Here is a 17,307-nt window from a genome sequence, read left to right as displayed (position 1 = left end):
GAACCAGCAAGGCTGAATTAAGCAGAGACAGTGAGTTGCTTCTGAAGTCCATTTACTGTCAGAGCACTTCAAGAATTGTAGAAAACAAAACTTCAAGTGTCCATTCATTTATGTGAAGGAAGAGTGGCAGAAATACCAGGAGAGTAGAGCTAGAAAGCTTGCTACAACTGGGTCCCACCATACAGAAAGTGAGCAATCTATGTAGGTTTCAGCACACTTGGAACTCAGTAGTTTTTGCTGGTCTCATCTTTCAAGACTTTTTTGACCTTAAGTCCACCTCCAATGAAGTAATATTGTACAGATTTTTATCAGTTTGGAAACTCATGTTCTTTCCATGTAGGGCCTTCATAACTTTCTGAGACCTTTGCATGGGTTTCCAATGGTAGAAATAGCATGAACAATTCTGCTTTATGTCATATTGTTTTGAAATTGCACATAATTGTAATGTATTTGTGAGCTGATATTTGAGAACTCATCTGAAGAAGTAATATATAATTCATTTCACAATAACCATATATACTAGGTATGTAAGATTATACATTCCTCTCTACCTAATGACATAGTAAATTAGAGGTTAGGCCCCTATATCTCTGGAGTTCAATTAAACCAGATGTTTGAAAAACAGATAGTAAAGTAATTTTATTAAAGCAACACTCAAGAACAGTTTCCAAATAAACCAGAAGGCAATTTATCTAAGACTCTGTGCACTGCATACTAATTTTTTTCTTTTTGTTTAACATCATGGTCTTCAAAATAGTTTGCATGTGGGGTACATTTTAACTATACCAAACATGAGAAAGCCTACAAAGGCACATTCTGTTAATACTGAGAGTAGAGTAGAGTTGATTTTATTCTGCAGTTTCACAGTTCAATACATCTATTAATCTATTGTCTTTACCGTATGATATATCATGATTTCATCTAACCATTCATGTTTTACATTTTGTATTATGACTACTCAGAATTAACTAAAAGTACTGCATATACCATTTTTAAGTTTCTTTAAATAATGATGCAGCTAAAATAAACTGTTGGGTTCAGAAGACTATAAATAAAAGATATGCCTTCTCTAAATACCTTTCAATACCTTTCCTTTTTCTTTTTCTTTCTTTTATTTTTTTCAATATCCTTGCCTGTGGTAGCTTAATGTATATTTATGTGAGAATCAACCTGTCACCTTTTCTCTGAATTATTTCAATTGCATATGAAAAGTTCCAATGCATTAGCATGAAGGTATGATCAATAAATGACCAATTCAGTCAACATTTGGAGAGACCTTGCAGAATGTAAGGTCATGTCTGATGAGAATAAAATAGCAATAATGCCACCAGACAATCGCAGTGATTTGACAATAATGAGAATATTGCTTTTGCTTAAACACAAGTCTTAAACAATTCAGATGTGATAGTTAAATATTTGTCTAGTGGTAAACAACAAAGGTTTGAAAAGTACTGTTAATCTTTCTTCTTCAAATAAAACAGTTAAATATCCTCCTGAAGAATCTAATGGCTGTTTCATCATTTCTCATGACGTCAGCATTAGTCAAGCAGTACTCAAGTGTACTTTCACTAATTTGAAGTCACTGCTTTATCAATAATGAATATAAATTATATGTTGATTTGCAATATTGTAAACCTAAATTGTATTCAAAACAAATACCACTGTTGAAAAGTAAAAGGAATGTACCCTTTTTGAGTCCACAGTACTTTAGAAGTATATTTACTTCTTCTATAATGCCTTTGCTATTATGGAAAATCTTAAGTGAAATTAAGATTCAGCATTTTGTGGAGTCAGCGAGCACAGTGAGAAGAAAATGGAAAGTGCAGAATCCTGTGGATTTTTCATGCCAGTCAGTATTATCAACATTTCTGCTCTTCCAGCTCTCTAATATCAGAATGGTAACTAGAAAGCCTTCTAAGAGCTCAGCTGTTTCCCCTATATGGTTTTACTCTCTTTATATCTGTCTAAAATCTTTTTTTTTTTTTTTTTAATGAAGGTCTGGCTTCCATAATTTGGAGCTGCTATTCCAGAGAAATAAGACATTTATCTTGCATCTTTGAAAACCAAAACACATATAACACAAAATCTAATTCTCACAGGTAAACATTGCTTTGTACAGAAATTATTTTCACCAAACCATGATACCTCATAGGAAGCATGTGACTATATGCAGTTCATGCTTAGTACCTGGAAAATGTGTAAAAGTGCCCGTAGTTCCTGCAGGGAACTTGAGCAGATGTCTGGAAGAGACACTGGCAAACCCATCTGTGGGCACACAGATATTATTAGATAAGTCTATATCTATATCTAAACATGATAAAATGAAACAAAGGTCTTAATTATGGGGTAGAGAGGGCTAGGGGACAAGAAGTGAGGGAGCTGGTGCTGTCAGTAGCATGTGGTGTACTGGAGCATCTGATAATGATGTTTGCTGAGGGTTGTTACTGTGGATGAAACAGAAGTGTGGAGCAAAACTATTTCTCAGAAAGGAATCAGGAAGGAAAATATTGTAGTAGGAGCACATTCAGTTCTAATCTCCTCCCTTCTTCTCAGCCCACCTGCTGAATCAGGCCTCACTACTGAACAAAGTTCAACTCTCAGTAGAGGAATGGGATTTTAATGCATTCCCACCAATGTCACTGCTACTTCAGACTAGCAAATTCTACTATAGCAAAGTTCCAATTTGGAAGAACAGACCTTATTTGAGGAAAACATCATTGAAAACTGAAGACACTACAATATAAAGAAAACATTATTATAGCTATGAAACCGATCAGACTAGAAGTCATCTGTTTATCATTTTTTCCCTTTTTTGCCCAGTGCACTAAACTAACCAAAAATTCTGAAAGTACAAACCAAAATAAACAGATCAACATGTAATCTAGATATTATTTCATATTTAGAAAGCTGCTGCATCCATATAATTGCAGCCACAGTAGCTTTGTAGCTTCCTCCTGTAAATAAAAGCTATCAAAAGTTACCTTGTTTATTTTACTTGAAGAGGTAGTGTTCTTTGCTTTCATATGGATGCTTTGATTTCTCTCACTGTAGGAAGCATGTGTTTTGGTTCCTAACTAACTCAAACACCTGCAGGAAAAGAAAAATAGCTTTTTTATCTCATGCTTTCCTGCTTGTAGCTAGATTAATTTCAGGTTTTTAGGTTTATAAAAATGTATTTACTGTGGATATGGCAAATTCACAAAACAGAACACACAGCGCATTAAGTTGGAGTCCAAAAGAGTCTAGTTCCATCTTCAAATAAAGGAGGGCATGATCTACGACTGTCTTGGAGCATTGCAGAAATTTTGTCACAGAGCAAGATCACTGAGGTCACCAAAGTTGGTAGAAAGGCTGCAGCTAAATCCTTATAAAAGGATTGTTGCCAGATATGCTATCTGTGTTCTGGTTAGATGTAGGCTTTAGCCCTTCAGCTCTTTGTAGTCTTTATTCTTGCAAGGTGCCTCAGCAAAGAGCTCAGTGAGATTATTTGCAATATTGGGTGATACAGCCATCAGTGGATGATTGGTACCTTAACTAATTTACACTAAAGAAAAAAAAATATATATTAATATTTATCAAAGCCCATTCTACACAAGAAAATGAAAGGAAGTTTTTGCTTGCTCAGAAAAACAGAAAAAAATATTAGGTATGATACAGTGTTTAAATTGTAATAAAAGAAAATTTTAATCCATCTGGGATGCTGCAATTCAATTTTAGTTTCAAGAAGAGGAAAATGCGTTTTAACTTAAAAAGACAGTCCTTGCACAATTAATTCAAACACGCAAAAAATTATATTATTAAGATTATTAGCAAGAATAGGGTTAGTCTATTTTAAAGTAATTAATTAATGACAAATATATATATATATATAATCAAATAATGATAAATATCTGTGTGTATATATACTTTTTTAATATACTTTTTTAAAAAAATATCTATTCATAGATTTTTAAAATCTGTTACTGATCATAGATCTTATATACTCATCCAGCATGGAAAGAAGGAGCATAGGGAGTCTTACATTTTTTGTTGGATATCTTTTCACATTGGTATCATCCCTTTATGTAAAAATTCATGCTTTACTATGTTTTGCAAATGTGATGGATTAGTACTACTTGCTGTTATGAAGCTTCTTTCAAAATTATACAAGTTAGCAGTGGAAATTCATAATGACAGTTGACAAACAGTCTTGCCCCTCCCCCCCCCCCAAAAAAAAAAAAAAAAATCATCGCTTTTTTTTTGCAAGGAACAAATACCAAGTTAGCTTTAAAGAACCTTGTGTAGTAAAATACCTACCATCGTAGGAATGCAAAATAGATTTATCTAGTGCTTCCAGTTTACAATATTTATACATATTAAGTTCATATTAATTTTCTCTTGCAGTGACACCCTCTCTTTGTCTTCAAAAACAACTAATATCGTTTATGGAGCAATTATAAAGTTTTGACCTAATGTTTAATTCTGCACTTGGAATAAACTTATAGAATCACAGAGTCAGTTACTGAGACTCAATCAAGAAATAGCAACTTATTAAATTGCAGTGACACTGTGGCTTAGAACACTTCGTTAGTACTTTAAGTTTTCCCTACAGGTCAATAACAGCAAAATACAGGAAACAGAATCATTCCAAATGAAGTAGCATGTTTCTTAGTTTGTCTTTCTGCTGCATTTATCTTCCCACCATCTTCATTTATTCCCCTGCCATCTATCAGTCAATTCTTTCCTCCCTCTCCTCTGGCCCAAATTTCAAAATATTAATATAATATCCATGCTTTAATTACAGAATTTAATTAAAGTGATTACACTGCAAAGAGAAAATATTTTTTTCTTTACATCTTCAGAGACCACAGCCGTGAAAAGCAGGTGCTTCACTTAAGAAATTCCTAATCAGGGTGTGTAATCAGTCTCTTCTCCTTTTAAATAATTTGTCTCTCTTCAAAAATGAATCAACATATATTTATTGTATTCTTGTTCTTTTCACCTCTATTAACTAATAAGATATGTTACAATTGATCTAGACCTTAATAACTTAAAATTGTAACTTAAAATACATAAAGTATTATAAAAGTATTATAAAGTATTATAACTTAAAGTACACTTTAAATAAGTATTTATATGAAAAAGAATATATTTTTGAAGAACTGCAGCAATTTCAGAGTAAATCAGAAAAAGTTTCTGAAGGTATTCCTGGTTCTTCCAGATTCATTAAAGGAAAAAAAAAAAAAAAAAAAAGGAAATTACATGAAGACAATAAAGGAATGCTGAGTACTCCACTAGTGATAAAAAAAATACTGATTAACAAGTCAAAGTTTGTTATTCCTTGTCAAAAATTGTGTAAGATAAATGAGAAAATTTAATTATCACCATACTTATCAAAGGCATTCTTTGTGCATAGTATCATTTTCATATGGCAGAAGGTTTTGTCTGTTTATTATTGTGACCAATACAGAAAATATCGGAAAGATCTGAGCTAAAGGAGGGAAAATGTATTCTAAAGCTATCTTCATAATCTATTAATCCACAATACATCTAACAAAATGAAACAGCTTGCAGAAACATGGCAAATATTTTCTATCTTAGCCAGCCTAATTATTTTAAAACAGCAGTGCTCAAAAAACTGTGAAAAGGTAATTAAACATCACATATGTTCAAAATACTGTTCTCATAACAATGTAAGTTTTTACAGTTATGAGTTTAAATTGTAATATTTCCATAATATCATTCAATTCAAGATGGAAATTATTTGCCATTTTCTTAGAAAATAATTTTTCCATTAATTTAATGGATGTGCAATTACTTCACAATATTTCAATAACATTTTTCATAAGCTTGAGATAAAGTACTTAGCTTGCTAAAGTAAACACTGAATATGATCCTGATGTGTCATCTATTTTGACTGTATGTTCAATTTCGTCTCTGAGACAATATTTTTTAAAACTCCAATTTCATATCCATTGTATTGCTTTTCAGTTGTATAAAGGAACTGTGTGGATAATGGCAAAGAGAGAAAATTTCCAACATTTTCACAAGGTGTTTTTGTTGAAAAATTTAATGAATAGTAAACATACAAATATGAAAATATTTTAATAGAAAACATGAAAAATAATCAATACCAAAATATCATTTATAGCAAGAACAAATATATATATATATATATATTAAATGGCATCAGGATATCTTCTCATACACTATAATATATAAATATAATAAAAAAAAGAGAGAGAGAGAAAAAAATAATAATTGATTGAATAAAAAAGAAATAGTTTTGGTTTGTTGAAGTGACTTACTTTGATCAGAGATGACCAAAATGTGTAGCTACTATCCTTATAAGTATAGCACATGTCAGAATTAAAATAGATCCTAACTTTAAACAAGTTTAACTTTGACTGACTTGGAAACAGCTGTTTCCTTAAACTTAGGAAAGACTAAAATTAATCATCTTGAGCGTGTACTTAAGGAAGCCATTGTAAAAACAAAAAATGTACGACTGGTTCTATCTTCATGTTTCTTTCATGGCTTGATCCAGTAAGAGCTGGACATAAACGACTCCCAAATGGTCTAAGGGAGAGTGGAGTTATTCTCTCTACTCATGAGTCAAGGGTTCAAACTGCAATCAAAGTGGCAAGTGGCATTGAAAAACAGCAATGAGTGAGAGCCTGAGGGAGAGCTTTGGGCATGTCCCCAGGCATCATGTGGCTTACCATCCAGTTCTGAGATAGGATGTGCTAACAGAACAAATCAAATAATACCCACGTTCTCTGAGATGTGTCAAATTCTCTGTACTTTACTGGCCTCTGGATTTATACCTATTAAACACGGGCATTAAGTAAGGTGAGAGTATTACTAAAGTATTACTCTAAACTGAAATGTATTATTTCAATCATATAAAAAACAATATTATCTTTTCTGATGTAAATTCTCTTGCATTAGTTGGTTTAGAGATAAAGCTTTTGACCCTATCTGATATATTTAGAATTCTCAGGAAATATAGAAACTGAACTAAATATTTATGAGTTCCTGGTGAAAAATGAGAAATGCTAGGCAGAGCACTACAGAGAAGTATCATTGATTTTGAATTGATGACAGCTACGCTAGCATACATTTTTCCTTATATCAGTATTTGTGCTTCAAGTCCCAATTTTATTTCCATTATAGATGTCAATCAATATTTAGGGATTTAATCCTTCTGTAATTAAAGTCCTTGGTACTGATATTTTTATTACATTTATTTCTGTGGAACAAAAATAGGACCTGTCTTAAAGAAAAGAAAAATGCCTCTATATTGAAAAATATTTCATTGTTTCCTACTTCAACAGCAAGCTTTGATTTTCTATTTATAGACTCAATTACATTTTCTGAGTTTATTTCTTAGAACAGATTTCTGTAAGTTGGTCTTTGTCTTTCATTGATAATCATTTTCTCAAAGCTGCCAGATGACTATTAAGAACCAGAGAAAACAGTGTACGTGGAAACATTAAGAGAACTGATCAGATTCAATGCTCTGACAAGAAGTGAGTGAAAGTGGTAGACAGCTGCCACAGATATTTACTTATATTGGATTTTAGAAATAATGTTTAGAAGATAGCTTTCTCAGTGGTGCTCGGGACTAAAAGAGGGTGATCTATGTTTTACAGATGGAGTTGATAAAGACAGGACATGTGCACCGCATCTATTTAAGTCTCAAATTGTCATTAGTACTAGAAGCTTAGATACCATATATTTACCATATTAAGAATCCATACCATAAAACAGATTTTGTAGTCTGTAATAGTCCAAATATATATAAATTTACTTAAAACATCTTGCCTTGAGTCACTGCACTTTAGTACATTTATGTAGACAATGTTCATTTGAGAGAGCCTTCTTGTTTTTCATGCTTTATATAACATGTATTTGAGATCCAAGAACAGAAAAAATGAACCTCTTAATATGATAATATTCCATTATATTTTACAATTCTGCACACAAGTGCAGATTTAATATTTAAGCATATGTTTGTTGCATTTTCTGTAGCAGAGCCTCTACTGAAACACTCATTAGGGCTGTAAGTGTCGGTGACAGAGGTTACAAACAGCTCCAGTACTTAGAGACTGAAACAGACAAAATAAAACTGGGTTGTCACACACGCAAAAAAGAATTAAAGAATTGAATTACTTGTTTTCACTACAAGTTGAAACAGGAAAAAAAATAATAATAAATTGCATTTCTATGAACAGAAAGTACCAAAACAGTTAAATTGTGTAATATCAAAACAAATGCCATGCATATAAACCAAAAGGAAAAAGAGGGGAGAACAATTGTATACTGAGTTAAAACCATATAACCAGAAATTAATTGTCTAGTTTCTGATGCAGAAGGATTTATGAAGGAATAAATATGACTTTGTGATCATGCTAACATTATTCTGATTTCACAGTACATAAAGGAAGCTGAATCAGGCAGGCTGGTGAAATAGTTTACACATTTTGTATGGCACTTACTTGCTTTGCTTCTGTGTCATTATTTCATTTTCTCCCCATCATCACCTGTCTTGAAAAAAAGATATAAAAGTTCAACTTTGAGTCTACAAGGTACTGGTAACTTACAGCTGAAACAAATAGATAAAAGATTTAAAAGATCTTAGTTTTAAATATCTGTTTATCACACTTTTTTTTTTTTTCCAAAAAAAATTAGAAGGCTGTGGGGTTTTTGATAGTTGTTGTTTGTTGTTTTTTTCAACCCAGTGGATTAAAATACATCACTACAAGGTAGAAATTTTACAGAGGAGCTTTGTTTTAACAGGTTAGATAGTTATTTCATTTATTCTAGTATAAATTTTAAAGATAACCATTTAGTGATTTTATAACTATAAGGTTTTACAAATTCTGTTAATAAAACAAAAAAACACACAGTATATAACACTATTAAATTATTAGGTGTCCTTGAAAATAAAGAACGTATATTCAATGGAATGGCAACGGAATGTTCACATTCCTAAAATAATCTCTTTTTGATATAGATCTTTTATGTTGAAATCTACTTAACTTTACTACTACTTTAACTACTTTACTACTTTAACTCAATTGAATAGAATTTTATTTGAAAATATAACCATCATATATTTTAACTTGTTAATTAATTTTATATTCATAATTAATGTAGAGAAAGCATAAACATTCAATAACAGGGAAATTATTGATGAAAATATTTTATAGGCATCAGTGAAAATATCACATAGTTATGTTGAAATCCATACACTTTCCCTGCCAGAGATACTTAATTTTGATGGTTTGATAGAATATGCATATTATATTAGTGATTGTTCCTATATAGAGAGGTTGTATTTTAGGTAACAGAACACTGATCTGGTCATTTTTTAAAAGCTATATCATATATCATATTTATGTATAGATATATACACATGTCTATACGTACACACACAAATACAACATACGTATAGTTATAAGCTTATTGGTAAGGAAAGGTTATGACTGAGGAAGTATATATGTTTAGAATCATCTACCAAATATCCAGCCTGTATCATCAGCATAAATGCACTGTAAATACAAACTAATCTAAATAATTTGTTTTGACATAGCAAGAACTGACATATTGCTGATTTTTGTCCCTTGCGAGACCTAGGAGATGGGTTATCTTCTTTAGGGCAGGTCTTTCCCTTCCCGCCGGTCAACTGCAGTAAGTAACACAGAAATGGAAAAAAAAATAAATTATCATACGTCAGTGCAGAAGACATCCCTCTCAAATTTCTCATCAAGTTCTGAAAGACCAGGTTATCTACCTTTTCTGTCATTCACATTAAAGACAACTATTCATTTTCTTACCTTTGTAAATTTTTTACTCTACTAAAATTTCTGAAGCATTAAGTTTCTGTTGCTGTTTGTAGCTCTCCATTATATATTTGTGCAATCAACAGTAACTAAAGAGTATACAAGTCATCAAACTAACAGCATCAACTCCCTAGAACACATGCACATGGAGCCAGAAGGACGTTCACATTTTAGAATTATAAAAACATCAGCAGTCATTAAAAACTTCAGTACATGAGAAGCAAGTTTTCCGCATTTATTCCAGATATTATTATTTGGTTGCATGAACACCTTCCATATGGAGGTCAGTGAGCAGCTTTTCAGTGTGACTTAAGTTTAGAAAGGAAATATATGATTAATTTAGCAACTGAGCCCTTTCCAAAAGGGGCCAAAAGAAAGGTTCAGACTAAAGCACAATGTCCCTGTGACATGTAACTGTAGTAAATGTAACATAAGACATTCTATCTGTGTAGTACCTACCCCAAACAGAAATATTTTTCTCACCTTCATTACTGATCTGTTTACTGAAACAATTCCACAACATAATTCTCAATGGTCAGAACTGCAGTCCCTAAGGGGTCACAGAAGGGATCCAAAGGAGTCAAGTTTCCAAGGAGGAAAATGTGTTGTAACTGTGTTCCTTACTGATACTGTCCTTGCTTGGAGAATAAAAAGCCAATCTACAGATTCAGTAAACCGAATTTTCATCACACATACCTTCTCTAGAGATAAAATTTCTCTTATACAGTATATGTAGTTCCAAATACCTATTTGTTGCTGTAATTGATTAATTTTTACTTTTCAAGTAAAAGTAAGAGGGCAGAATATGTATTGTGTTTTAGAACAAACTGCCGTCAAACATGAAAAGTTAGCACTGGGTTCTGTCACATTTCATAGTCTGAATCAGCACACCTAGTCAGAAAAAGACATGATCCTATTTCCATTTACCTTGTTTTGATATAACATTGATACTTCACTGCTGTGTTTGTTGTTGTTGTTTGTTTGCTTCCTTTTTCTGCAGTGTAGACTTTTCTGCAGCATTGGTTTAAAAATTTGTGAGATTGAGATGGAGGCATACCTGTAACACAGATGCTACAGGGACTTTCAGCAAGTAGTATGTATGAGCCTTATATCCATGAACATGCTAGTAACAGAATGAAATCCTCCTGTTGCAGTGAGCTTTTGTAGCTGTTAAATGTACAATTCATTTTCAGAAACCTAGCCTAGCCTGTTCCAGAGGCAATGAAATAAAAAGCTTTTCCAAATTAAATATTCACTAATTCTCTATTCAAGTTACACATTTTAATTATGAATCTAATGAACTGTAAATGTGACATCAGAATTCTTGTCTAACACCAAGAATTTAGATTTAATTAAAAAATAAAATTATACTAAGCAGATATGTTTAACAATTATAGTGCAATTAAAATATGCAATCAAGCTTGCAAAAGATTCATAATCTTAGGATATATTTACAAAACGTTCTCTTTGTTACACCCTGTATTAGAAAACTGTCTTAGAAGCTCTTAACTGCACCACAGATAAACTTTCCTCTAATGACTCTGCTGCAGCATCTTGATTGATGTTCCCATGAACAAAGTAGATTCTTGTTTGAACTTCTAATCGCACACACTGTGACAGTCTTCTTTTTCAATGTTTCCATTGACATCTTACAGTGTTCTCTTAGCTTTGCCTTTTTCATATTTAACATCCCTTGCATAAACTCTTTGGAAATTATTTGTAGTGGGATGAATTTATGCTACAAGGGAAGATTTTGTAGTATAAATATTGTGGGTGGGATTTGTTAAAAAAAAAAAAAAAAAAAAGTTATTCCCTTGGACCAATTTAAACAGGTTTTGCATTGGCAGGATAAAAGAAAGGCAAATTTAGTTGAATCATACCAAAAAAAAAGGAAAAGTAAAATTTTAAAAATTTAGTAAAGTCAATTTTATCTGCATCTTTCCACTTAATTAATTGAAATGAATTGAAATGAATACTTTTTTGATAGTACATACTTCCTAAAAGAATGATCAACATGCTCTTAAAAAAGTAGGTAACGTCATCATTGTATGACAGAAAAGTTGGTTCAGATATAGAGTCAGCTGCCGTAACTAAACCACTAAAAAAAAACATACTTGTATTGTCCTTCATGAGATGTAAATAAATAAATAAATCCCTTCTATTTAGATCGAATGCTTTAGAGTTTGGAGAAAAATGTTGGTCAAATCTCTAGAGATGCAAATTAGGTGGAACTCAAATCCTGTCTTCACAAGAAGTTAACTTACAGTTGCCTCACTATATGTAACCTTTATGATATTCAAGCAAATATACAGGAATTTAAAAAAGATCCTGCCTCCTACTGCCATACACATTTTGTTTTATCCTCCATTACTTATTTAAAATAAACAAACAAACAAACAAAAAAACAACTCTGCAACCAAACATACCTCTATATATATACATATATATATTGTACGATGACCTTGAGAACAGTATTTTTTCTGCCACATGTCACTGAACCCACATGCTTGTTTTCCAGAAACATGCAAGGATCAAGGATTTCAATCCTTGATAAATTAGAGATGCACAATCTTTGCACTGCTACTTAAAGTGTTAAAATCTATGCTAGGAAAAATAAAGTTTCGAATTTATGTATAGTTTGGAAAAGCACTTAGAAGGATTCTCATGAGAATCCCGAGTCTCTGAAAAAGCATGTAAATTTTTGTATTTCTAAAATTTACAAAAAGGGAAAACTTATTTTGAGAAACCAGAAAATTTCTCTCATATCTCCAAAGTGTTGTTATGAAGAAAATAGAATTTTATAATCAATAAAACATTAAGCTCAATTAAGTAAAAAGTGATTTTTGTTTCTATTGGATTGTGTACAAGTTGGATTAAATGTATTCTGAAAAAGTTAACAGTATGATATAGTTATTTAAATGAATGTCATAAGATGCAAGTACCTTATTCTTTTAAATAAGCACAGAATTGTTTCACTTTTCAGAACTGCTGAGTGACTAAAAAGAGGAAGCGTGCACTCACAACTTACATTAGCTTAGTTAATAGATTTGTAAGGACTCCTTAAGAGACATAGTGACTGCTCTGAAAGTAAAGAAATGAAATGTTTGTGGTACAGCTGACACAGTACCTTTAACATAAGAGAAGAAAATTATTTAGGTAGGCAGCACAGTCTATTACAGAAAGGAAAAGTAATCCTGAATCCTGAATCCTTTAGTGTTGCTGTACATACTGAATATAAAAGGGTATTTTTTTAAAGAGAATAAGCACTCTCTTGTGCCATCATTTTTCCAGACTTCCTTTACTCATTAAGTGAAATGCAAGTAATTATACTCATATTGTTTTTCAGCATGTAATCCACAATGAATTGTGTTCTGTGATTTTATTTCCCATTTGCGTTACTTTGTATTGAAATATTTGACTGAACATTTATGAGAATACCTTCATAATCCAGGACAGTGAATGTTATCTATACATTGGACATGACAGTTCTATAAGAAAACCTTCTCTTTAACACAGCAAGTATCATGGTGCTTCATATATTGAGCCACAGGAAGGGGAAAACCCTTTGCCTGAATTTTTCACATTCCTCATTTAACCAAAAATTCCAACTGCTATCTCAACCACATGAGTCTATGGAGTGGCTAATGGCCAACATTTTGTCCAGGTCTTATTAAATCCATGTGTTATGAGACTGTGCCTTTAAGAATAAAAGTACTGGCAGTTTGAACAAGGCAATTCCATTTATTTTTTAAGTGATATGATAACCCCGTTAGTCCTACTGCTTTGTTTTCTTGAGGAAAGTCAGCTATGGTAGTAAATTGCCCTGGAAGGCACTTTAAATTTAAAGGCAGTCATTAAAGCCTGTAGCTGCCAGTATTAATGCCTTAGACAAGACAAATGAGAGTAGAGTATAGCTGTTCACAGTGAAGCAGAAAGGAAAAAAACAGGACAGTTCCACAAATTCTGTCAGAATCAAAGTAAAATGATAATTAAGAATTTACTAAGCCAATTGAAATTACAGTAGACTTGGTTGGGTTATTTTCTCAGATAACCCTTTGTGATCCAAGATGAATTACCATGGAGAACCTAATTCTAAGAAGCTTTGTACAGGATTAAAATAATCCCAGCTGAAAGGGCAAGAACAGTAAAAACTTGGCAGTTGCAAACAAAACTGCAAGGGAAAAATCCCCATTTCAGTCATGACAGTCGTAGATCTGGACTTGGGATTACAGACGGAAGTTGGAGGGAGAAAAAGTGCATCCCTGGAGTGATCCCAAGGCTGAGATGAGTGCTCACATGGCACAAGATCCATCTGGAGCTGCAGTTGCCAAAGAGAGGCCGTTTCATTCTCAGCATCTAACAAGAGCAGCACCAATTTCCTTGCATGGCTGCAAGTTGAAACAGTGAACTGAATCAAAGTCAGGAAACACAAGTGAGAGGCTTAAAAAAATGAAGAGGTAAGACACCAGTTTTTTATTTTCAGGAAATTAACAGAGACAAAACAATCCCAAACATCAAGAACTTCTGTGTTCTTCATGACCCTAATTCTGCCCCTAGTTAGAGCTGAATAACCCCTCTAATTTCACTAAGTCATCATTGGCATAGCTGAGAGCAAAGTTCACCCCTTTTCCCTTTTTTAACTCCTAGTGAAAAAATGACTTTGATACATGACTAATTAAGGTGCATAGGGCACTTTTGGGGTAAGTCTTGAAATGGTGGGAGATAACTGGAGACCTGTTCTCTTTGCATGCAGGATAATAGAACTTCCTAGCATTTGCTTGGAGCAATAATGAACCCTTTGATCTCTTTAATCATATAATCCAGAGAAAATGATTCTTGACCATTCAAAGAACAAGTTCCAAATGATTAAAAGTCAACTGCAAAAGACTTATTTTAACCTGATTTGCCCTAGAGACACTGTGCCTTTAGATTGGAAAGTTTTTTCACCTCCAAACAATTAAATTCATTTTCATTCTAATTTGTTCTAATTCTTTTTTCATTTGCTGGTTGCTTGATTTTTATAATAGTAAATGTGACCTCAACAGAGTTTTAACTGGGAACTTAAAAAAACTGTGATCAACCCTGCCAAATGGACTTTAAGAAAATTACGCTATTCTAATTTTATAAATATATATATTTATCTAATCTCCCAAAGCAAGTAGCACAACATATAGACATAAAGAAACATATTTGAAACTATAATTAAAATTGAGGATTTAGAAGTGGAGAGCAGCAACCCAGCAGTAGTATTTAGATGGAAGCTATATTTGAGGAAGCACAGTCCTACCTTTTGTACCTAAAAGAGGGAAATGTAAAAAAATATAACGTCTTTTAGAAGCAGCAATGGCAATGGTTGATGCAAAGTGAAAGCAGGGAGAAAGACCTTGAGATCAAAAAATAGCAGGTGCTTTTTTTTCCATATCTGTGGCTCAACCCAGTCAAATTTTGCACTGTAAGATAAGTAAGTTATAATGGTTGACAGACATGGCTTCAAGATTTCACAAGATTTCTCTAACTCCTACTTTTAGTCAAAATGACCTTTTAGATACTGTCTGGTTCTGTGGTATGTTGGGAAATGTTTCCTCTTACCAATCCCTCTAGCTACCAAAGACAAAATGACATTTCCATCTCAGAGTAACTAGGCTTGAGGTATTTCTTTCATTCATCACTAAAAGCTAAATCTTTTAACAGAAATAAAAATGTACAGAATAGAAATGGATGCTGAAATAGATATCTTAAGGTAAGCAAAATCAGTTAACATTTTCATATACTCTTTATTTTATGTAAGTATAGAAACAAACATGCATTCCCTCTCTCACTCCACACTCTTTTAAAATTTTTGGAAAGAACCAGAAAAAAATAAAAAAAATAAATAAAAAAAAAAATTAAGGTGCTGAGGGTCCCTGAACTGTTGAAATACAAACCACTCTTTTCCTGCATCAAAGCTAAAGGTAATTTACTGAGTGTATTACAAATAGTAAAAGGCCAGAGCTACCAAGGCCATTTTGGGGAAAGAACACAGTGAAAGACATTAAAATAAATTTGGTGAAATACATAGGAAAAAGCGGTCAGTTGTAGTTGAGTTCAAGAAGCATGTCAGCCTCCTAGAAAGTCTTGGCACATTTCTGCTAAGCTGTGGATGTAACTAACAAAAGTTGCAGAGATGAACTTAGCCTCACATCATGAGTTCAGCAGTGAGCTTGCCCTGGTGAGGTAAAACTCAAAGCTGGGTAACTGAAAACTGCAGCTGTGGAGTAGCACTGAAATACGGCTGAAATAATGAAATATAGGGAAATAGCAGTAAAAGCTCTTACCTTAATCATCCAGAGGAAGGACTTGAATCTGGGTTCCAGAACTGTGCCCTAACATTAGCACAACTCCATTTTCTCTAACTAATCAACCATGAGCATACAAAACAGTCTACATTGCACAGACGGGCAGTTTATTTCCTTTTCCATTGTGTTAGCAATATTCTCCATGATGTGGCAGCAGCTGTGAGGAGAACAGTAGATGTCCCCAGTCTATGCTCCGTTTAGCTCTTGAATTTCAAAGGCATTGCCCTGTGTCGAGAGTGAAAAATCCTCTTCTGCAGTGAAGTGTGATCTTCTGAAGTACTGTTAAGTTTCAATAAATTTTGTATTTATGTCTTCTTTTATATTCTACTTTAATCTCCCTTCTAACATCAAAATAGAACTTGTTGACTTCTAGAGCTCTTAGTAAGTTTTATTCATCATGATTTCTCTTATATATATATATATATTAAAAAAAAAAAAAAAGTTATTTTTAAAATATTGAAAGAAATTGAATAAAAAAGGGTCAGTCTTCTAAAATGGTAGAGCATGTATTCCTGCGTTAGTACTGTGGCTGGCAAAGATGTAACTCTGTGAAAAAGATCTGAGTCTAATCTGTGTCTTGCTAGAAGCACAGGTAAAAGCAGAAGTGAAGATTGATTCCTCTGAGCATTATCACACAACTCAGTTCCAAAGAAAAATGCTTGCATAACGAAGGTGCATTCAGCTAAACAAAAGGTGGCAGAATTAGACCACAGAAAAAAATGCGTTAATTAAAAGGTGCCATTTCTCAGGTTAAATTCCTTGACTACTCCTTCATCTTATTTTATAGAGAAATCTTACTTCATTTATTGTTGCAAAATGAATGTTCTGTTATTTCTTCTTATCCTAACTAGTTCTGTCTGAGTTTCTGCACAAGTTATTTGGAAGCTATGAGTTACTTGTTTACAAACAGGAGTGGGATGGTAATAAATGCTCCTTATCTTAATTACATTCAGCTATTGCTCATAAAGTCTGTGCAGATGTCAAACTGCAGTTACCATAAAAGAATATTAATAATAATCCTTTTCTTTAGGGTGCTCTACGCTCTTTCCAAAATGTGAACAGAGTACTGCACATACAACCATTAACTGGATGGCTTCTCATGTCTAAGAAGTAAAAGTAAGTAAGTAAAACTAAGTAAAAACAGA

At 32.8% G+C, this 17,307-nt stretch overlaps 1 long non-coding RNA gene across 1 annotated transcript; it reads right to left on the bottom strand.

The window, feature by feature from the left end:
* Positions 1-1,826: 1,826 nt before the first annotated feature.
* LOC311441265 lies at positions 1,827-16,434 on the bottom strand. The gene is made up of 4 exons (XR_014695862.1): positions 16,142-16,434; positions 8,481-8,529; positions 2,982-3,087; positions 1,827-2,265 (listed from the first exon to the last, which is right to left on the bottom strand). It is a non-coding gene; the product is annotated as an uncharacterized lncRNA (long non-coding RNA).
* Positions 16,435-17,307: the final 873 nt, after the last annotated feature.

The sequence above is a fragment of the Aythya ferina genome (assembly GCF_964211825.1).
Source record: "Aythya ferina genome assembly, chromosome: 9".
Taxonomy (NCBI): domain Eukaryota; kingdom Metazoa; phylum Chordata; class Aves; order Anseriformes; family Anatidae; genus Aythya; species Aythya ferina.
The sequence above is the reverse complement of the archived record's forward strand: the minus strand, read 5'-3'. Positions and strand labels throughout refer to the sequence as shown.